The 22,481-nt window shown below is 49.3% G+C and overlaps 1 long non-coding RNA gene across 2 annotated transcripts in view; it reads right to left on the bottom strand.

The window, feature by feature from the left end:
- LOC308462552 overlaps positions 1-22,209 on the bottom strand; it is a 149,286-nt gene extending 127,077 nt beyond the window's left edge. Inside the window, exons 1-2 of one of the 2 annotated variants that reach the window (XR_013979204.1) lie at positions 21,328-22,209; positions 7,472-7,586 (exon numbers count right to left, since the gene is read on the bottom strand). This is a non-coding gene — a long non-coding RNA (uncharacterized lncRNA). Of the gene's footprint in view, positions 1-7,467; positions 7,587-21,327 lie in introns of both variants that reach the window. The other variant, XR_013979205.1, reaches the window with a different exon arrangement.
- Positions 22,210-22,481: the final 272 nt, after the last annotated feature.

Raw genomic sequence — 22,481 nt, 5'->3', positions numbered from 1 at the left:
TTTTACACACACACACCAACGCCCTACACATCTCTCCATCCACATAAGCAAGAGACATTATCAGAAGTCAGGGTCACAACCCAGCCAGGAAACAGCACTTCAGGAGCCACTGAGAGGTGTGGCTTGGATAGAGAGTGTGACCTCAACAGAGTCCCTAAGGCTGGATATAACAGTAGTAGCGCGTTCTCTGCGGCAAAGCAATCCCTGCCTTGTGGGGGCAGCGCTGGGCTCTCAGGGTGCCTGGGCTGCTGTGTCCTTCTCAAGCGCCCTCCAGCTGGATGCCTCCCCCCAAAACTGTGCCCAGGGCAATGGTCCCCCTAGCCCTCCCCCATGCTATACCTCTCCTCTGGATGTAGAAACCTCAAAGGCCTTTGTTGGCATCCAAGCTTGCGGTTCCCCATCTCTCAGGGGAGCACGACCTGTTTAGTCACAGTGGGCACGTGTGATGGCCTGGGACTCGGGCTCAGACTCGGAACCGGAGGAGTCTCAGTCCGCACTGGATCCTCTGCCTCAGGAGGCATCTGAACTGAGTCTGGGACCTGATTCTGAAGAGTCCCAGTCTGCACAGGTTCCCCTGCAACAAGCACCAGCTGGGCCGAGTCAGATGCCTGAGCCTGCCCTGGCTCCAGATGTGGGGATTACCTCATTGCCCTCTGCTGGGCAATCAGGTACAGCTGCTCCACTACCAGTTGGGTCAGGAGAGGCTGAGGCGGCCTCTGGGTCTAATAACCCACCAACATCTCCCGAGCTGCAGAGACTCGGGTCTGAGAGAAGGAGAGACCTGAGTACTCGCAGGAGGAGTGCTCGCTTACAGGCAAGACAAGGCTGTCAGGCCCCGCCCCAGGTTGTGGGAGCAACATTGCTGCTTGCTGGAACCTGCCTGTTACCCTGTGCCTGACCTAGCCTGGTTTCCTGCCTTGGCCCTGTTGGACTGACTCCTCGCGGAATCCTTGGATTCGGGACCGGACCTGGACCATATTGCTTGGGTTAATCCCCGGGCCCAGCACAGCATGGACCCTCAGGGGCACCATAGGGGGTGCCACAACTATGAGGTAAAATGGAAGGCGAGAGGTGGGGGCACCTAATTTTGGCATCGCATAGGGTGCCAAGGTCTGTCACCACACCTCTGATAAAGACATTATCCCCTTCTGGAAATGGCTAGGTGTGTTTGCAAGTGCTCTGATCTCAACATGCACATAGATGACCCCCCCCCAATTGCTACCTGCCCTACTCCTGACATCACATATTACACAAGGCAGTGATGGGCATCAGCTTGGGTGGTTTTAAAAGAGGATTAGGCAAAATTGTGGAGGAGAAGACATTCAATGGCTTCTAGCCATGATTGCTGTGCTCTGCCTCCATGGTTGGAGAATGCTGTTATGCTCACAATTGTTCACAGGCATCTGGCTTGCCACTGAGAACAGGATCTGGGACTAGATGGGCCATTCTCCTGATCCCACAGGCTCTCCTTATGATGTCAGGTGTGGGGCAGGTAACTATGGTTTAGGGATAGCCATAGCCTATGGAAAACCATAGTTTGACCTCACAGGCCAAACTGGGATCTTTGTGGACCCCGGGGTTGGAGGTTCTGCACCCCTGAACTATGCCAGGGTTCTGTGTTCACAAGTGGCCAGTGAGATGCTTTGAGAAGAAGGCAAGCAGCACATCTGGGAAACCACAGCTCTGTCCCATTATTTACCTCCAACAGAATTACAGATTCTGAACTTGGAGGTTATTTAAGACCATAGGGACTTAAGAGATCAGACCACGGAGCCATCTAGCCCAGTATTCTTTTTCTGACTGTGGGCCATCAGGTGCTTTTTGAGAAGCTTGTAAGGGGAGATAAAGGCAACAGCCCTTCTCTGTTGCTCATTTCCAGCACAGAGGTAGACTGCTTCAGAACATGGAGGGTCCATTTAGTTGTAAATGGCTCCCTGCAGCAGATCCATCATCTGTATAACACCCCCTCTCTCCCCAGACTAAATGTTCCTAAGGAAAAGACAATGAATCTTTTTTCTTTGATTTCAGATCAACTCCCCCCCCCCCATTAAAAAATAAAACAGAAGAGCTGGGCAAAGACAGCTTCCATTTTAAGGATGTATTCTTGTGGGAGGGGTTGTTTTCGCTCTTGAGTTAGTTCCCCAAGCTTTCTGTCTCTCTCTTTTTAAGGGAAAAATAGTAGCAAGGATTGAAGCGAGGAAGCAATCCAACCCCCCCACCCATGTGTAAAAATAAAAGAGAGGACCATGCTTTGACTAAGCAAATCACTATTATTAAGGCGCCGGCCTCCAAATATTGTTCCTGATCCACTCATTGAGCGAGTTCCTCCTTGTCATTAAGGGCAACGCCGGTTTCCCAGTCGATCCAGGCTCTTTTGGAATTGGAACCAAGAGCAGCAGCGACAAAAGTCCTAAAACCGAAGGAATGAAAGCGAGTGAGTTTGGAAAGAGGCACTGGTAAGTGGCAGGGCATAATGGCTCCTTTGTGCTTCTCCCCGAGGGATTTGGGCTGGGGAAATGGGCCGACGTCAAATCTGATTGGAAAATTGATAGTCTCCGGAGAATACCCTAAGTCCAAAGGAACCGCTGAGAATGGCTATTCAAGCCCCCTGCTTTGGGATTCCGGGTTTGGGGGGGGGAGTTAATTAGGGGGGGGACCTCATTGTTTGCAACTGGGGGGGGGGAGAGGCAAGCGCCTCTGGAAACGCAGGACACATTTTTTTTTAAATGAAGATCAAATGAAGATACGAACTAGGAAGGTAAAATCTGAGTCAGGGCTCACTCGCGTAGTGGGGCGGGTTGAGGGATGAAGGGACGAACGCCCCCCCCCAAAAAAAATAATAATGTTGTCCACAGCCGCCAGCTCAGTCGCCCCCATTGATGGGAGCCTCTTTACTGGATAAAAGAGCATTTCTCACACCTTCGGGCCAACCCCAAAATGCATTGTGCTATCCCCAGTTTATATACAGAGAGAGAGCGCTATATTCTTTGGGGAATCTCTTTTACAGAGGCAACTCAGAAACCCTCATAAATGCGAAGGGGGAGAATCCAAGCAGATACATTACCTTTGCCTCGCCACTGTGTAACTTCCACCGGCCCAGAGGCGTCTGAGATTAGCAGAAATGGGGGGGGTGAATTCTAGTTAGGGATGAGAGCCCCGAGGACTTCTCTGAGTCAGAAACCAAGCGGTGCCAAGTGGCTGGTGATGGCGAGGAACTTTCCTTGGCAGCAGCCAAATGGAGGATGGAGATGGTGATGGTGGGGAGATAGAAGCTCACCGGGTGAAGATTCAGTTTGCAATCCTATACCCACTTACCTGGGAGTGAGTTGCCACTAGACTTAGAACATAAGAAGAGCTTGTTGGGTCAGGCCCATCTTCTCCAGCGCCCTGTTCCCACAATGGCCAACCAGATGCCTCTGGGAAATCCACAAGCAGGACCCGAGCACAAGAACTCTCTCCCCTCCGGTGGTGAATCTGACTAATCTTCTTTTAAAGCCATCTTGGTTGGGGGCCATCACTGTCTCCTGTGGACGGGAGTTCCACAGTATAACTATGGGCTGCATGAAAACGTACTTTCCTTTATCCACTGATTTATCGAATTTTAAACGGACATATGTAGCGTTCCTCTAGCGTTCCTCTAGCAATCTATATCACGGACTGGGAATTAAATTATTCCCAACCCGGTTTGTGATGAAGGGAGAAGAAACAATATTACCGTCCCGTGGATGGTCTCCTTGTGACTTAAACCTTCCCCTCTCTCTTAGTGCGGAATGGGCTTTTGCAAAAACATGCTTGTGCCTTACTTAGTGCGTGGCCAAGCAAATCCGACCAACTCGGAGGACCTCTTGCTCCGTCCATCTCAGTATTGTCTACACGGACTTGCAGCGTCTTCTCTCCAGGGTTTCAGACAGGATGCTGGGGGTCGAACCTGGCACTTGGTGCTCCACCACGAAGCTGCCGACCTTCCCCAGTAAATCCAGAAATTTAATCGGAAGGCCGGAAAGAATGGAAGACGCGTCTAGAAAGAGGCAGAGCATCTACAAACAATTCCTAGGGGCGAGTCACACAATTGCAACCGCCATTTCTGTGTCCATATATCTTATTACGCCCCTGGTGCGCCTCCCTTACTTCCGCGGCAACGCACACGTGTCGCTTCTAATATCAGAGCTATTGCTTGTCCTCCCATTCCTATGCACGTCGGAATGTGCGCTTGGTCGGCAGCTCTCAATGCGCTACCTAGCATGGTCTGACCAGCTCTTCTGAAGATCAGGATCGGGTTTCTGAAGGCACACCTATGGATCAGGGCACATAAACTGCTCAGAGCAGTTGGAAAGAGAAATCGGAAAGCTAAGGCTGCGTCCTAGTGCTCGCTTACTTGGGAGTAAACTCCCTTGAACCCTCGTCTTTAACACAGGCGGGCTCCGGCTAGTGAAGGTCCTGCGGGTGTCTACCCACACACGACCCTGGTTATTTTAAATGGTGGAATTGGGCGACGGGATTAAGTGTGCTGTATTTGTTTTATGAGTCCATGGGGCAGACTTCCTGTCGGCGAAACCCTTATTCAGCAGACCTCTAAGCAATTGGGCTCTTTGGATTGCTCCAATCAGCATAATGCGCTTTCTCTCTTTTTCTTTTTCTCTCTTTCTCTCTCTTTTTTAACAGAAAAAAAACACTGTGATCTAATCCCCATTGAACAAGCTTTGGCCTCCCATCTGATTCCTGATTAGAAACTGGACGGTTCTGATACACTCCTCCCGGCGCTTCTCGCATCCAAGGGAAATTGCGCGCTGCTGGGACAAAGGCCGGTCTTCGGTGAAACCCAGCCCAGGGCTTTGCTTGTTCCGTCGGCATAAACAGAACTGACTGCTGTCCACTTTCACGCCATGAAGGGGGAGGGGAAAGGCGGAGAAGGGGCAAACCGGACCCCTCTCAAGCCTCCAGGGCTTGGGAAATATTCTGAAGTTTGCCAAACACACACAAAAGGTGGGCTGCTGAAAGATGCTTGGCATACCAGCTGATGACAGTCTCTGCGTTTGGCAGCCATCCCTCGGGGATAATGGCTGGTGTGTCTATGAGAGCGGCGAGAGGGAGCTGCCCTACGCGCGCGATTGTGTGCAGTCATCACAGTTTGGTAATGTTAGACTCCAGACTTAATGGTCTTAAAGTGGAGGGGAGGGGGCCGCTCTTTACATGGTAATGTGTATTACTTCACTGACTTCCAAGTGTGGTTTGGGGACTCTCCTGCTCATTCTGCCACGTGAATCGGGCCTGGCCGAAAGCCCTCCCCCGACGGCACCACTTGAGAATCAAAGGCTTCCTGCATGTGCGGGTCTCGAACTTCTCATAAGAACGTCAAAAGAGGCCGCTGGATCAGGCAAGCGGCCCAGCCAGCACCCTGTGTCCTCACCATGGCCAATCAGCTGCCTGTAGGAAACCCGCAAGCAGGATTCTGGACCTCTCGCCCTCTCGCGGCTTCCAGCAACTGGGATTCAGAAGCGTCGCTGCCACCAGCTGTGGAGGCAAAGCCTGGCCACCGTGGCTAGTAGTAGCCACCATAGCCTGGCCTGTGCCACTCCCTGAATTTCCTCTCTGATTCTGAGGAAGTTCCCTAGCAAGTCGCTCGTGCGACTGAACCAAGGAACATCCCACCCAGGGGTGCCAACTTGAATAAAAGATGGGGAGGCACGGGCCAGGTAAGCCCCGCCCCGCATAATTGACCGCATGAGGAGGTGCACACACACACCATTTGAATGGCAATGCCCATCAACTTGGGGGACACCCCTTCAAATATTTTATTGGGGAAGCGAAGACTCCTCGGAACCTAGGACTTGGCTCCTATATGTCCTACCACCACCTCTGCTTGCAAAAGATGAAATAGGCGGTGGATCCTGGAAATGAGACCCCCAAGATCAGCGGATCCCCTCCGCCCTTCTAGAGGGACACTTGGACGGCGCTGCCGGGCCACCAGCCAACCCTTCCTTCGCTCTGCCGCGGCGCATCTCTTCTGGGCTTCGGATATGAGGGAATGTTTTTGCTCTGCGTCTCTTGTCCCACCCGTCGCACCGGCGTTTTAGCGAAGCCTCGTTAGGCAAGCGTCCATCAGGAGCCTCCTGCGAGACGGCAGCACGTCTGCCAGCGCTGGCCCAGCTCAAATACAGCTGCACGGGCTTTGTCTGGGGCTCGCTGCCTTCTCTCCACACACACACCAGCTTTTGTGTGCGCGCGCGTTTCGCTCTCCCTCCCTCCGGCCCTAGACAGGCAACGAGTGAGCGCAGCATGATAATGAGCTCTGTCAATTGCCCAGCCGGGAAGCGGGAGGAGGAGGAGGAGGCGCTGCTCTCGCTCTCGGGCTCCGCGCTCGGCTCTGGTTTGCCGTCGACGCGCCCGTCGCAGCTCGCCAACTTCTCTCTCTCTCTCTCTACAGCTCGCTCTCCTGCCGCCCCCCGACTACACACACCGACGAGCGACGGGAGGGAAAGGGGAGCGGGAGAAGATACGCCACCCCTTTAATTAAGGGTTCCCTCCAGAGAGGGGGGAGGCAATATTGGGGAGGGGGAAGTGGTGGCTGTGTTTGCTGCAAGGCACAAACAAACAGGAGCCGGATTCGGAGTGGGGGATCCTGACCGAGGCGTTTACACTGTCAGAGTCAACGGGTTGCCCTTACAGAACAAGCGTTTACACTGTCAGTGATGTTGGGACGCCCGCGCGCACCCTGAATTTTCATCTTGGGTTTGGGGAGAGTCCGCGTCTCCATTTTGGGGTGAAGCCCAACTTTCGAGGGCAGAAAGGCAACACTTCCATAGGCCCTTCTGTTTTAGAGCACATGTTGGGAACTGGGCTCATGAGAGAGCCTCCGCCCAGCAATTTACTCCCCCTCCCCACAAAGCAAAGTTGGTAGATCGGTCCGTCAGCCTGGGAGAGCTGTATTTTGCTTTGCATTAAAGCGAGACCAACGAAGCGGGTGGGAGTGTCTTTCTCTAGGAAGTGTTTAAGTTGACCGGCCTAACCGTGCAGCTGCTTTGAGCTAGCCAAATGTAAACTCACCGCCTTAACTAAAAGGAGAATGTGAGCATTGGCTGAGCTCCGAGACTTTCTAAATGCATCTTGGAACGAAAAGAGAACAAGTTGTTCTGTTTCTAGGCTCCACCAGAAGCCAACCCCGCTCCACGGATGAGAACTGGGATGTGCACAGGAATGGGATGGAATTTCCTCACTGGTTTTCCCGGGAGGCGGGGGGGAACCTGGGCTCTTCTGCAAACTTCTGCCTTCGTGATACAATGCAAAACGCCTTTCTTCCACTGAGCCCTTCCCCAAATGCACTACATTTAGGCACGCTCTAGCCTCTTCCGTTTCAAAATTAAAATTAAGCCTCGGACTACTGATCCTAGCCTGTTACTTTTCCAGCCAATGCATTCCAGCACTAGCAAGGCACACACGAGACACATACGAAAGTTGTTGAAAATGGACGCGCCTAGGCTGATTCACCACAGTAGCTTCATTTCCACCGTGTTCCGATGAAGTGAGTGGGTGATCAGGACTGAAGATAGGAGGTGTTCTCCTTTGGAGGTACATTTCGACTCCGGGGGCTGGAGAGACAAACACATCAGCTTTCATTTTAGAAAAGACAAAAGACCACGTCTTTAGGTCTTTTGGTCTCAGGGAAATGATGGTTAGCCATCCTTCTGACAGTTTTAGATCTACAAGGGGTTTCGCGCTCCTCCTCATATCATTTAATTCTCGCCACAACTCTGTGCACCCACATTTCACAGCCTTGAAACTTTCGCTGAAAACTTTACCAAAAAACAAAACAAAACGGGAGATAGTTGTTGCAGAAGAGTTATTGGGTTTTCCCCCTTGTTTTGCCCTATGCGGTTTACTTTGCTGCTTTATTTCTTGTTACTTGGTTTCTACCTGTGATTCTCAATTAGCTTGCTATTGTTCTCCATGCTTTTTTAAGGAGTCAGTTGTAAGCCGCCTTGCGACTCGACTGGAGGAAAGGCGGCATATCAACTATCGATTTATTTATTTATTAAGATGAAAGAAATAACCCCCTTCAGCCCCCCGCCATAGGCTCTTACTCTCTTTTGTGTGCCTCGATTTGGAAATGTCTCTTGCCAGGGTGGCCTTTTTCTTCCATTACCTCAATTATTGAACCTGGTTTGGCAGCCACAATTGTAAATAAAGCCTTAGGCTGCCATCCAACCCACATTTAACTGGGATGAAGTCTTACTGAAGCCACTTGTGATTAGGCACGCCTAGCATTGCCTCTGAAGTAGAGTTAACTCGCTGCCTTTGCTCTGGTTCCTCGTTCGTTGGACTGGCGCCTGACCAAGGAAATTTTATTGGAATTATCCTGCGACTTTGAATCGAACGATGAGTTCGTTAATCAATTTAAATCGGATATAAGGGAACGAACAATCGTTCTAAAGACAAACATGTTATTCGTTTTTAGATGGTGTGGATTTGTGGAGCAGCGGGTATTGGCTTAGGAGAGACATGCCCCCTGTTTAAGATAGAAGGTGCTCTTACCAATTACACATTTTTATAAGTACCTGAGATTTTCAAAAGTAGCTTTCGATTAATCTGGACTAAACTAAATCGACCAAACGTTGCAGCCGCGTACCTTAACCTTACCTATCATTTTCCTTCCTTTGCCCTCTTATTCTAATTTGAATTAGAAAAACTGTCTCTTGCTCCTTGCAGATAAGAAGCAATCAGAGTAAACTGAGAGGAAGGCGTCTCGCCAAATACTTGTACTACCACCACCCATGGGCGTAGCCAGGATTTTTTTGGGGGGCAGGCCTTTTGTTAGGGGGGCAGAACCTCAGTTTGCTACATATTTTTATTGATTTTTATTGATGGGGTGCAGTTGCCCCTCCCCGCCTTGGCTGCGCCCATGCCATCACCGCCAATCTGACCTTCGTGCTCCGATCCTCTGTGCTGGCTTTGGTCTCCGGAAGTTCCTGCCGGGCCTTCCATACAGCGCTTTACAAACCAATGTTTAGCGTGTTAGTCCTGGACCCCAACAGATGTGTATTACATCATCGTCTTCTGCTGCTGTTCAATTATTGCAATTGGTATATTATCAGTTTACGTTGTATTTCGCTACGGGGGAAATCGGGGCAAGTCAAACGCCTAAATACAGTGGTACCTCAAGTTAAGTACTTAATTCGTTCCGGAGGTCCGTACTTAACCTGAAACTGTTCTTAACCTGAAGCACCACTTTAGCTAATGGGGCCTCCTGCTGCTGCCGCGCCGCCAGAGGACGATTTCTCTTCTCATCCTGAAGCAAAGTACTTAACCTGAAGCACTATTTCTGGGTTAGCAGAGTCTGTAACCTGAAGCGTATGTAACCTGAGGTACCACTGTATGAAGAAAATAAACTATAGCTAAACTAAAAGTCGCATTCCACCCCATCGGGTTAACCACCCAGGGCCAGAGGAGAATTCCAAGAGCGTCGCTGTTATTCTCACCACGAAGCTCAAGTCCGGGCTTTGTCGACCCTCCGGACCAATGAAGTTCCGTTTGGTTACGCGGCAGTCCTTTGTCCCTATAACTTTTTAGTGGGGAGGGGGCCCTTTAGGGGGCGCTGATGCGACAGAGGACAGGAAACCTAGTTCTGTGGGGGAAATTGAACATCTTTAGAAGATAGGCTTGGTTTACATTTCTCTGGGAGGCTAAGCAATATTGCCCTGGATTTTGCCCTAAAGTAACCGCACCCCTTGATTGCTCAGCTTTGGGGCCAGGAGTCTCTCTCTCTCTCTCTCTCTCACACACACACACACACAGAGAGAGAGAGAGAGAGAGAGAGAGAGAGACGCCCTCTTCAGGTGGTTATGTTAAGGCAGGGGTGCCAATACGGTGCCCTCAAGTACCACTATCACTGCCATCAGCCATGCTTCTTGGGGCTGATGGGAACTGTGGATGGTCCAACGTCTGGAGAACATCACCTTGTCTACCCCTGAGTTAAGAAGAATATGCGAGCGAGTATGCAGTGTGGTCTAGAGGTTAGAGTGTTGGGCACCTGAGGAACTGGAGTTCAAATCCCATCTCAGCCATTAAAGTCATTGGGTGACCTTGGGCCCGCCACTTACTCTCAGCCTAACCTATCTCACAGGTTTGTTGTGAGGATATAATAATATAATTTTATTATTTATACCCCACCCATCTGGCTGGCTTGTGTCGGCGATTTCCGACACATATAAAAAAATAATAAAACTTCAAACATTAAAGAAAAACTTCCCGATACAGGACTGCCTTCAGATGTCTTCTAAAAGTTGTGTGGTTGTTTATCTCCTTGACATCTGGTGGGAGTGCGTTTCACGGGGGGAGAGGAGAGCTATATAACCCACCTTGCGCGCCTTGGAGAAAAGATGGGCGATAAATGGAATAAATAAGTACCGGTAAATATTTCCCCTCGGCCTCAGCCTGGACAAAGCTCCTTGCAGGCGAGTTCTCCTTAATTGTGAGCATAATTCCACATAGAGAACCTTGGGGTCAACAGCATCAAGGGAACTAGTGCTTGCCCATCATCTGCGTTCAGATTTTCATGCCTTCCTTCCGACGCAGGCACGCACGCACAGCCATCACCACAAAGGCAATCCTTTTCAAAGAAAGCCCATTCACACGTTCAGCCGCCAGTCTTCACGTGCCGAATGTGATCAAAGGACGACGCGGGTTGGCATGAAAATGCGCCAGTTCCTGATGACTTGGGAAAAACCTCGGGTCTCTGAGGTGACAGAAAGGTTCCTTTCTGCGGGAGTGAGATTTGTGGCAGGTTCCTGGGCCACACACGCAGTTCGAGACGGGGTCCTTGCTCCCATGATGAATATGCATGTGTGAATGAGCCCACCTCGGGGTGTTGGAGGGCAGCCTGTGGGAAAACATGCCGGATTTCCCTAATATGTGCACCTAATATCCGAACGGGCGGGGGGCGGGCATTGCCTTCAATGGATATGAACTTTGTCCTCGATGAATCTCAGGTGGTGCGTCTGGGATGATCCCACGCGGTTGGTGGGTTGATCTTGACTTGACATCCCATTCAGGTTGCAGTTCACAGTCTCTCCCGTCCCTAGTCGAGCCAGTGGCGCTACTCTAGAGCAAGTGACATTGGGACAGTGAGAAGCTTTCCTTTCTGCTCTTGCGAGGGAGAAAACTTGGACGGTCCTCTTTTCTTTCTGGAAAAGGAGGGAGGGGGGCGGGAGAGCCAGAGCCGGGAGCCGCGAGGTCTCCAGGGCCAGAAGCCCCCTGCCAATTTTCTAACCATCTAGGAAACGACATCGAAACAAGGAGCTCGGCGATGGAAAAGCAGAGGCCCACTCGCCTCTCAGCCCACCCAATCGATAAGCCGCCACTTCGGACAAGCCAGAAAGAAAAATGTCCGGCAAAGTGATAGGCCGCCGTTGCAGCGCGGAGGAACCCAAAGACAAAGTTTGCAGACAGCTGCGTCCTCGCACCTCCTCCTGAAAATTGCCTTGAAACTTCTGGTTGGTCCTGTGTGTTGAGCTTGGGACGGGGGCGGCTGTGCCCCCTTTAGAGAGCTGTGTGAGGGGCAAAAATAACCCTCCCTCTTTTTAAAAATGGCAATAATAATAATAATAATAATAATAATTGTACCCCGTCCATCTGGCTGGGTTGCCCCAGCCACTCTGAGCGGCTTCCAGCAAATATAAAAACATAAAAGAACATTAAACATTAAAAAAACAAAAAGCCTTCCCTATACAGAGCTGCCTTCAGATGTGTGATGTCTTCTCATCAACAGAAACACACACACATCCAAGAAAACCCTATTAGGCAATAATTTAGAATAGCCTCAGTGTCTTTTCCCAAACCTTTGGGCCTGTTTTATGAAATCATTTTGGACTGAGAAAGAGAGCGAGAGAGAGAGATGCTGAGGGAGCAACTCTCCAGGCTCTACTCAGAAGAAAGTCACACTAAGTCTAATGGGGCTACTCTCAAGTAAGCGTGCATAGGATCGAAGCCCTTGCTCAGTTTTTCTTGGCTTCGTTATACCGAAGAGCGTCAAGCTGACGGAAAGCTTTTCGGCCACTAGATGTCGCTGGTGCAGTTCAAATGAGCCGTGCTTCACCTGCGCTAGCCGAGCACTTGTGTGTGTGGTGCGGGGGGGGGGGGAGTTTTTCCCAAGCTTTGCAGAGCATAAACATTTGATTTGTAACAGATCGCATTATCATTTCCTGAAAAGAAACTTTTTTATTTCAGGTGTGTGTGGAGGGATGCTTTTGGCGTGTTTTGAAAGAATTAGAATAGTTTCCTCTCTGCTTCTATGGAAGCTTTGGTTCTGGTTGGTATCCGGGATCTGATCTCCAGCTTCGCTCTCTTAATACACGTCCAATACACGCCCGGCACGAGCCTCAATGGCGCTTACCGCCAGATTAGTGGGTACAGGATTGCAGCCACAAATGAGTAAATTTAAAACAAAAACAAAAAAACCACCAACCACCATTCGTGGTCTCTTGAAATATTCGCTCCCCTGGTAGGCAGAAAAGAACGATCCGTGCATCCAGGTCCTTTCCAAAGAAACGCGCGCTACTGTGAACGTAAGAAGAAGGCGAAGACTCCAAAGCTATTGAAACAAAACAGGCAAGACCTTCTGCAATTCTCCCCTATGTGATTAAATAATTGGGACCGTGGGGAGTGAAGCTGGAGACCGAGAGCTCAGCAAGCTCGATTCTTTGCCCAAATTTCCGATGCTTGTGGGTGGGTGGGGACAGCGGGTAGGGGACTCGGGCTCCCTCTAGTCCTAGGAAATGAGGGTTGTGGGGAGGGGGCGCCTGGGAAATCACGTGGGCAGGAGGGGAGTTCGGAGAGCCAGGGCTCCCTCCCCCGCCCTCCCAAAGTGTCCTCCCACCACCACCGACGCCCGCTCTGGCTCCCCCGCCCCTCCTTACCTCCCCACGTTGTTTAGCGTGCCTTGGGACCAAAGGCAAACAGCCGCGAGCCGGTCCTGGGAAAGGCTCCAGTGACGAGGAACATTTTTTTGTTGTGGTGTTAAGTGCTCGGGCATTAGCAGCCCGAACACGTAGAAAAGGGCTAACATCTGCGGTTTAATAAAATGCCGGCAAGAAATTATAGACTTGGTCGTTAAAAACGAGAGCCAAGGGCTTGGCTGATCAGATCCATCTAGTACGCACACGCACACAAAAAGGCAGGTTGTCGTTGTTGTTTGGGGGGGGGGGGATGCTTGTTAACAAGGATGCAAGGATTCGAAGAGACATAAAAGGAAGATGTGTTAGTTTAATGCAACAACCGCGTGGTCTTTTTCCTGATTTCGGTCGATTTGGAACACTCAACTCTCGAAGTTTTCAGATAAAGGCGAACTGTGATGACATGGGAGGCTTTTAAAACAGGTCTTGGACAAAGTGTCTAAAACTTTGGGGATCGCTTTCAGATTTGCACAGAAATGTTCTACCTTCCTCCGCCCCAGTTCCTCTTTGTACAGGTTAATCCACTTTGTCCCTCCCCCCCCCCAAAAAAAAAAAAATTCACCCGCACGCGAATGAAACTTAGCACCATCAGAGGACATGCAAATCGATGGGACTTTTGCGCGTGTGACTTCAATAAGCCCAGGATCTCAACCGATATGAAAAGAAGTGAAACCTCTAGGGCTAGGCCAACCTAAGGTGTTTTATTTGGAAACGTCAAAGATCTTTTTTTTTCCCAGAAGAGAAATAGGAATTTGTGTTTTAAAAACACCAGAAACGTTTGCATCCCAGAATTTCGTTAACTTCGAGGGAATCACGCTGAAAGAGCCCATGAAGGAACTTTACCTATAAAACCGTTTAATAAAAATAACAACAATAATAATAATAATACTATTTGGAAACCCTTCAGAGTTCCAACCCTCCTCTTCTTTTCGCTGAGAAAACCTCAGTTCAGACCAACTTCCAAATCTTGCAAAATGTGGCTAAAACACTACCTAGTGCTTTTTCTTTCCAGATTGCAAATAGAACTGAAGGAGCCTCATTGGTACAACCTGACCCCAAGCGAAATAAAATAATTTTCAAGCTGCGTTTGTTTTTGTTACATTCTGCTCCTATACTGTTTTAGTTCTGTGTTCTTATGTTTCCGAATCCCGGGAAATTAAACCGAGTTGCCGTTTTACGGTCAAACGTCTCACACAATGAACTATGGGAATTGTAGTTTTTACAAAGACTCTAGAAAAGACAGACCTGCCTAAGAATCTTCCCCAAGTTCACCAACCGAACTATAATTCCCAGAGCTCCTTGAGCGGAATCGTGCCCATCAAAGCGGTAGCGTGGATGCGGCTTACGTGCATGTGCACCTGTCTGCTAGGGGTAACAGGGCTTTGCTAACTCCTCTATGAAATCTGTACTGTATTCGGTCGCCTTTTAAAAATGGGTAAGAACGTCAAGTGCCTGTATGCGCGTAAAAGAGTGTGATGGCGTGATTTAAAGCATCGACACTCAGGGTTTAACCTCCCTTCCCAGCCAGCAGTCCTACGAGTCGTTAGAACTCCTGAATAAGACCAGAATATCTTTCTCTCCCCCTTCCACCCAAGCAAGTGTTGTTGCTGTCGCTGTTGTTATTAAACTTCGCAGATCCATGCCACAGAAATGGGAGGGGCTTCGTACAATCAGATCTGTAGATCACGTCAAGTGTTAACAAACCAAGGCAACTCCAAAGCAAATATTGTGATCATTGTTATTTAGGAGCCCAATTTAAGGAGGAATATTAACATGGATGTGGGGTCCTTCTCGGTGATTGGCTGTAAGGGGGAAAGGATAGGGACCTTTCCCTGTAGGTGGCGTCCTTTAGGTAGTGACTAGACGAAAGGCGCAGAGGTGTAGTCAAATCATTTCCCTTCCAATACACACCAGAGAGAGAGGGAGACAGAGAGAGGGAGAGACAGAGATTTAGTTGTTACAGAAAGGGCGGAAGGGTGGGTGAAAGTCATCGATCGCTCCCCAGCAAAAGTATGTTTCCCCCTCACGTGGTTACAAATAAAAACTGTTTGAATAAATAAGGTTTTTACCCCCTTCTTCATCCTGAACATTTTGTTGTCAAAGTGTTAAATGTTCCCGTCATTTTTATTCAAACACTAACATGATTACGGCCAATTATATATTCACCAGTGTTCCTTAGTTTAGAGTAATTGTACTTGTCACTAATAAAACAGACATAATGGATCGCTCCTGCTCTGGATTTTCAAGCAATTTTCTGTAATTTGATTTGAATTATACTTTGTAGCTTTTTAAAAAATATATATTTTCTAATCCTATTCGCTGGGAAATTGCCGCTCCGTTCCTTTTTTTGGGGGGGGGGTGTGGAAAGGAACGTACACGTCCCTAACATTTATAAATAGAATTCAGCCCTTGGGGGGGATGGGGGGCTAATGCCCCCCCTTGAAAAAAAAACCCTCTCCACCTCACACACTGAGATTTCGAAATCCGAAAGAGAAGCGCACGAACAGGTTTGTTTTTGTTGGGTTCAAGAAAGGAGAGCGAGTAAAAGGCGCAAACAGAAAATATTACATGCCTAATCATATGGGGTGACTATTGTAATGGGTTTGTTGTTCCTCATATTCTTCAAAACATAAGAACATGTCGAGACAGGCAGTTGAGGGCTTCTTTTTAAATATATATTTATCAAGGGAGAAGGGGTATACACACACACTGCTACAGGAAAATATAACGCCAATTACGTTCCTCGAAGCAATTAAGCTAATTATCTACATACTGTTCCTATGTTCTTTTTGGAGTCGATTACACAGGTAACGACCAACAGTGACTTAACTCTCTGGAGGCGCAGAGGCTCGATCCAGGGATCCCAGCCCTATGGTTTTGTCGTGGGCATCCGATGTGCCAGCAAACCAATCCAATGGGCAACTAGGGCATTGTTCCAAGTGGCCTTCTGTGCGCTTCAATGGGACTTGCGCGCCCGCCCCCTTTGGCTTGGTCCGCTTACAACTTTGGACTCTTTATGTCATGGATTAAGCTAACTATACCCCCCCCGCGCGCGCGCAAAAAAGCAGATTTTTTTGGTGCCGGGTCCATCCGCTTTGCCCAGCCCTAGGGAGACGAGAGGCACCATTAAGGCTGCGATCCTATGCACACTTACCTGGGAGTAAGCACCTTTGGATTCTATACGGCTTACTTCCGAAAGGACACATACATGTTTGGATCTCTTTGTATTACAAACAACACACCCACACGCCCCTGGGTTTTCCCGAAGGCTGGTAAGACCCACCTTCTTAGGACTACCCTGAGAACTCTCTAGGTCCTGGATTCTGAGACTCACAGCTTCCAGCCTTCTTGAAGAAGCCGTCCATAAGTAGGCCAGGGCACCGAGGGCAATTCTTTATTGTTTGTGCCCAGGACCTGGGATTCAGAGGTAGACTTCCTCTGTACCTAGAGGTTCCCTTCCGCACCCATAAACCATGGCTAGGCCCTTCCGCCACAGATTTCTCCAACCCTTTGTTCAAGCCATCCAAGCTTCTGGCCGCTGTATCTTTGTTACACACGCGAATGGACATTTTACCCTGATGGTCCCTAACATCCACCGTTTTAAGGCGGGGAGGGGGTGGCAGCGGGAGAGAGGTGTCTTCCTGGCAAAGTTTGCATTTTACGACTAAACCATCAGTCTCAGCAGGTGGGAAAGCCCCTCTTCTTCCTCCTCTTCCACTGCGGAAGGATAGAGGCATAACAGGCATTTTTTTCTCCTGCCTCTAGCCCTGTGTACACTGACGTGGACGTCATTAGACACACTGGGCCTTAATGCTGAGTGAGGTTTCTTCCCTTTCTTTACCCAACAGGGAAGTGATGATCTGGGATCGAAACCGATTTCGTACCAACCGAGAGGCGGCCGTCGAATTCGACAGCGCACCGACTCTGCCTGCGTCGGTGTTCTGGCGACTCTTTCTGGGAAAGAGACGATGGTTTCCGCATAGGAAACAGAAACACGCATGTAAACGAAGCGTCCATTTTAACCCCAAGTTAACGTCTGAGCAAGGGTGAGGTGGAGTTAGAACCATGAGAACGACTCCTTCGCTTCGGGTTTTCACTCATAAATTCCTTCCCTTACCAACCATTAGGTTCTAAGTCCTCATTTATGAACTGTGGAGCCAGAAAGTGGCTGGAATAATCTTCCCCCTTGCTGCTCTGTCCCACACGCGCCTATACAGAATTCAGTCCCTCTGAATTAATAAAGACCGACTCCCGACTAAATGCAGACTTAAACGGCGTTCCAACGAATGGGGATAAAAACACGGCGCTTTGCAAAGCGGAGCGGCGACGCTTTCAGCCTGCATCACAACTCCATCTCCGACGCTTTTGCTCCTCAGCCAATTTAATTTAGGGTAGCGTGTTAGTTAGGAGTTGAGGATCGGGTGGAAATTCTCGTGATGAGGTTTCAACACTTAGAACTAGTCAGGCTGTCTCAGAGTTTTGACATCTACAGCTAACGCACCATTTCTCAAAACAAAGGGAGTCAAGGAGGAGAACTCCCCCCGCCACACATACACACATTATTATATATCTCAGAAGGGAAAGCTAAGCACATACGAGCAGCCTCACTGGAAACAACAGTTCTTACTTCCGAGTAAACATGCACAGGATTGCAATGCGCAATCCTTTTTAAAGTCTTCAGTCATACACCGCCCAACCTTTCTTAGTCCAAAGTTTTGCTAGAACCAGAGGGGCTTATTTTATTTTATTTTTTAAAAAAGTTTTAAGGGTGAGAAATGAGCGAAATGTAAATGATGTTTTAAATGATTTATAGAATCAACGCAGAAAGAGAAAAGGGGAGGGAGAGGGAGAAGAAATATCAATACCCCCCCCCCCCAAGGATCGCTTTGTTTTACTTGGGTTTCCCGGGTTACCGGATAATGTGGTCCTGGAGTTGCACTTTGTAGGACGATCTCGAAAATAATAATCAATAATGTCCCACCCTCAGTGTTTGTGTTGATGTGCGTGAGAGAAACTGTTGTTATAATTGGCACGCTAAATAAATCCAAATACACAAAGGATTCTGGAGAACTCTGGATCTCTCTTCTCAGGCGTCAGTGCCCGTAAGGAAGGGCAGACTACAGGGACTTTATCCACCACTAGACGTAATGTGTGGCAAAAGAGGGAGGAAAGAAAGTGGAGCGTGGGTGGCGGAGGCGGCGGGGGAGTCTGCAAACTTTCCGTTCTCATCCGTAGGAGGGCAGAAGAACTTCTAGGGCAGCCTTTCCTTTCCTCCCTCCCTCTCGTTCTTGTTTTTTAAGATTCTTTCCCCCCTTGCAAATTCCAAAGCAAAACAAATCGCATTTCTCTCACTGAGAGGGCGCGAGAGTGGGATTTTTTAAAATTCCATTTTTAAAGTCACATTCAGAAAAGATCAAGCTTTGTGTGTGGAAGTCTTGCTGGAACCGTCCAAGGAAGGAAAAAAGAAAGACCAACCCCCCCCCCCCCAAAAAAAACTACCTGAACGCCCTCTTTGTTCTAAAGTGCCCTGAACAAGTTCGTTTAACTCTTTGGCATCCTCACCTCCCCGAGGGTGTTCCCACCCGAAGGCAGCCCAGGCCACCCCGAGGCAGGCCCCCAAGCAGACGCCCCTGGACGGCTTCAGCCTCCTTCCGTCCATCGTCCGAGGCGCGCAAATCGCATCCTTCCTCTCCTGGAGTCGCCAACCTAGGGCGCCCAAAGAGGGCTCCAGTGAAAGAAATGAAAGCTGGACGAGTGTTGTGTTGTCTTGTTTATCTGCAAGCATCGCGACACTCCGTTGCTTCGGGGCCCGAGCAGCCACAAGCTCGAGGAAAATGGGATCTCCTCTGCCCAGTTTTCAAAGCAAGATCAAAACAGGTTCTTTAATTCGGAGTTGCTGCACTCCGGAGAGGGGGGGAAAGAACGCTTCGCTCTCGAGGTTCTGCTACATGGCATGGAGAGGCTTAACCCGCTACAGGAGAGGTCCCTAATGGAGCTGTGCGTCCGCCCCGCCATTTTCGCAACAACTTTTCCTGTACTAGTGCGTCGTCACCATCCTCAGCTCCTGACAACGGAAATTCTGCGGAGCAATATAACCGACGCCAGAGACAAATGTTTAGAACTGGGCCCTAATGATTTCCATAAAATTAAATCGGTTTTGGTTATGGATGGGGAAGAAAATAGCCACACCTTATGAGTTGTTGTTATTGTTTAAACAGAGGCGTTAGTGTTTGCCAATGGAAAATTAAAACTTCGCATTTCTCGTGCTCCAGAAAAGACGGTTTTAAAAAAGATCGGGCGAATGCAACTCAGTTAGAGATGCCTCCAGATTTGATGCCTTAAAATTATTGTTATCGTTTTCATTGTTATTATCATGAGACACGGTCATCTAATATTTTGGTCATTTAGATTTAAAAGGAAACTTTAAAAACTTTTCCCTGAGTGGGTTTGAAGTACAGACTGAACTTCTGTACGGTTTGAAGTACAGACTGAACAACTTCTTCTTCTTCTTCTTCTTCTTCTTCTTCTTCTTCTTCTTCTTCTTCGTCTTCGTCTTCTTCTTCTTCGTCTTCTTCTTCTTCTTCTTTGGAATAGTTCTCCTTTGTTATGTATATTGCCTCCGGAATCAGTTGGAGGGGGGGCGTTGTGGTTTGGTTTTTTTTTTTTTTTTGTTTTTTTTTTAGGGTTTTCATAGTGATATCTACCAACCAAAGTTTGACTGAAATATACTCCATATAATTCATTTATGGAAAACATTTCACACGATCTATATGACTCTTAGGAGGTGGAGGGCCCAATCCCATAGCAATAAGTCGCACACATGGGTTTGCCATCTACTTTTACTATTCACAAAACAAAAAATAATAATCTTAAAATGAAAGAATACAGTTGATCGCCTAATCCTGCCATCTGCTCCAAAACAGGATTTGCCGCGCATTCCCTAGAAATCCTCAAGAAGACGCAGAACTGTACACCAGAGATCCGTGATTCCCATGCCCACAAAACATTTGCCAAAAGAACGCTCACCCTGGAGGGCAGATTTGGCTAGATCTCTTGGCATTAAGTAAAATACACACACAGGAATACACAAACCCGTACATTTGTGTGTGTGTGTAAATATTTCCTGTTTCTCCTACAAATCTAGAAGGGTCTTTCCCAACCAGGCACGACAGTTACTTGTTTTTTAGGTTTCTAAAAAAACAAAACAGCAAATAGGAAGCTTCGACCGAAAAACGAATGCTTTAATATTCACACCCTTCGACGTAAATGTTGCGACACCGTGGCGCCCCTCCAGGCAGAGAATTAGCGCGTTGACGCCGTTCTTCGTGGGTAGTAGCTACAGCCTTACATTCCCTCGCTGCCTCGTTAGAATTGCAAGGGAGTTTGCGGAATGCCCTCGTAGGTTCTGGAGCGCGCCCGCCGTGGGAAAGTTTGATCACCCGGTCTCTGTCGCCGCCTCCTCTCCCCACCGCACCCTTCATCTCCCCCACCCCTTCCCTTAACCCTCACAACATCAAGAAACGCGTGTTGAACGTACACACACGCACTTTGCACCAGTTTTGGGGTGTTCTCTTTTACTAGCGATCCAGACACTTCGAACTCTGCGCCTGGGAGGTTGGAATGGAAGCAACCGGATGGACGGTCGACCCCGGCGCGCGTCTCTCTTCGGAAGAGAAAGCGAGAGAGAGAGCTCTGCGTGACTTGGCAGCTTGCGACGTTCCAATGGATCCGAGAGACCCAAGCGATGACGCCAGCCAAAGGCATCCTACCCGCCCGCCCCCGCCCTTCCGGAGTCCACGGCTGCAATATTTGCGCGCTTCCTTGGGAGTAAGCCAAGGAGTAGCGTCGCGGAGGACTTACTTCCAAGGCAGCGTGCAGAGGACCGGACTCGCAGGAGGACCCAGACCCCATTCCCCTGGTTCGGGATTGCTTCTCCAGAACTGACTCTAGAAACCTCAGCATTTGCTCCCGGCCGGGACTCAGTGTTTAACAGCCAAAAGCGGGCACGGGGGGGGGGGGGGCGGGCAGAGATGGGTACTTAGTAGCCAGTGAAGTCAAGTGGTCGGGAAAGGAGAAGGAAAGCTGTGGAGCTGAATCCGTTCCCCTAGTTTTGCTCCCAAGAGGGCCGCTCGCGCGGTCCTGGGCGCCGCGTGCGCCGCCGCCACCTCCTCCTCCATGCCAATGAGCATTAGTCATCCGGTGGGAACTTGGTGTTCCATACAGCGCTAGCATTAGGGGGAGTTTCCCCGAAGCCTGCTGGAGAGAAAGTCTGTCTGGTGGGCTACCCCCCCCCAAAAAAAAACCACACACCCTAGAAGTGATTTAGAATCTATTCATTCTCAACCCTCACCCCACCCGCCACCGGTTCCCAGTGCCCACGTACCTGCTTGGAGAGAGATGTACAAAGAGTTTCCACGGTCTCTGGAGGCCCCTGGGATCTCGCCAGCGTCTCCTCTCCCTCCTCTGTAGAAGACAATCCGGAGCAAACAGTTCTCAAGCTCCAAGCACACTCTTCTTTCTTTCTTTCTTTCTTTCTTTCTTTCTTTCTTTCTTTCTTTCTTTCCATCTCAGCCTAGGCTCTCTCTTCCACCGATTTTTTTTTTTAAATTATATATATATATACATTAAAAAAAGATTTTTTTGCTAAGGGTTTCAAGCAAATTTCTTCGTGCCACAATGTTATGATGGAAGGGATGCTGAAATGACAGGCCCCGTAGACGCTTGTCTTCTTAATCATGTGCTTCTCTTAATTTAGTTTCAGCGCCGGGGCTTTGGGGGGGGGGTGTGTGTGTGTGAACGCGCGCACCCGTGTGCGCGCCACGAAAGGAGAAGCCGCTGACAACCTGCGGCTTCCTAATGAGTGACGAGGCAGGGCTGCGGCGGCAAAGTAACACTTCCCTGGTGTGAAGACCTCTTACTGGGAAGTTTAGTTCACTACTGTTCTCGCCAACCTAATCGTAGAACCTGTAACCAAAACCCGCAGAAGAAGCCTACAACACGCTAAAGAGGGAAACTTCTAATCACTAGATGTTCACGCCGTTCCCAGCTGCTAAGGGTGACACCAGAGTTGGCGAGGGAGGCAGGAGACCTCTCTGACAGCAGAGATGGGGGAGACTTTTTTTGGAGGGTGGCGGCACAGTCCTAGCTCTTTCTCTACGTGTGCATCTTGCCGTCGAGAAATCATTCTTTCTTCTCTGTCTGGGTTAATATCTAGCTAACGTCCCCCGCCACACTCGTGGCTCCAATCATCCAACTACCTCCTTTGAATTTCCTTTTTCTTTCTACCTCGCTGGCATCTGCCTCTCTTATCTCCGTGCGCGCAACCACCCTTCCTTGTTCACCTCATCCCCTCTAGTCCCTACGTTTCTCGGTGTACTCAAGAGCAAGTTGGGAGGCGAGCTAGCCGGGGTAGAGCGAGGGGTCTCTCCACCTAGGACCACGTCTAAGTACTAGAAAGCATCTGTTTTGAGTCCAGAAGGTCACAGGTTCAATCCCCGACATCTCCAGGTAGAACTGGGAGAGGTTCTGTGTCTGAAC

This window comes from Podarcis pityusensis, assembly GCF_964106645.2.
Source record: "Podarcis pityusensis genome assembly, chromosome: 1".
NCBI classification, from domain to species: domain Eukaryota; kingdom Metazoa; phylum Chordata; class Lepidosauria; order Squamata; family Lacertidae; genus Podarcis; species Podarcis pityusensis.
This window is presented reverse-complemented; position numbering and strand designations above follow the sequence as displayed.